Source organism: Vicia villosa, unplaced genomic scaffold (genome assembly GCF_029867415.1).
Source record: "Vicia villosa cultivar HV-30 ecotype Madison, WI unplaced genomic scaffold, Vvil1.0 ctg.002675F_1_1, whole genome shotgun sequence".
Lineage (NCBI taxonomy): Eukaryota > Viridiplantae > Streptophyta > Magnoliopsida > Fabales > Fabaceae > Vicia > Vicia villosa.
In genome coordinates this window covers 283,583-284,464 of record NW_026705999.1, presented here as the reverse complement: position 1 = coordinate 284,464, position 882 = coordinate 283,583, and positions in this window count along the sequence as shown.

The following is an 882-nucleotide window of genomic DNA, read 5'->3' as shown; positions in this document are numbered from 1 at the left end:
TTGACTCCTCAACTCTTTCAACTCAGAAGTTGGCATCCGATACGGAACCCTCGACACAACAATAGTTCTAGGAACTAAATCCTTCAAAATAGAACTCCAAGACGGAATTCCCCTTTTCGACGATGAATCACTTAAACCTTCAAGAAACACTTATACAAATGCGCAACTATTTGCAATTCCCACAATCGCTCTTTCTCAAGAACATCCAAAGTCGTCGACAACATAAACAACGTCGTACCACCTTGCACTGACTCATTCACTTCCAATATTATCAAACTAGCCAGATAAGCCTATCGCGTCCAGTACGATCCCGTCTACTATCAACAAGAGATTAAGGGTGATCAAGTCCTCAATTTGTCAATAGGTAGCCGACAATCATAATAGAGTATAAACTATCAGTACCAACATTAATAATATTCTTTTCCAACTTTTGCTCATAGCACAGAAGCACTATGATTCCATAATTCACAAATCTCCCAAGATTATCTGAGCCAGCTAACATCGACGTCCGGTAGCTACGTACCAAAAACACTTCTAACAACATCTCAAAACAAAATTCCTGAGATCCTACTCATCTCTTCATACTCCTAATTCTTACTCGAGTTCCAAAACGTTTCCAACGTCAATAACTCCTACAAAAAGTCTACCACAATACTTTCCTTAATCACTGATCCAACAACGACACCTCACACAAGGCTACTTAAACAAAAACTTCACAGTCCATCAATAGCGTTAGAGCATCATAACTCTCTAAACTCCATTCTTTAGAAATAACCAAAATCTACTCCGAGACACTCCAACTTGATTAACAACCAAAGTCTTAAGTCCAAGTCACCTTCACTTCAGAAAACAACAAATTCCAACAACACTAGTACTGCTGCC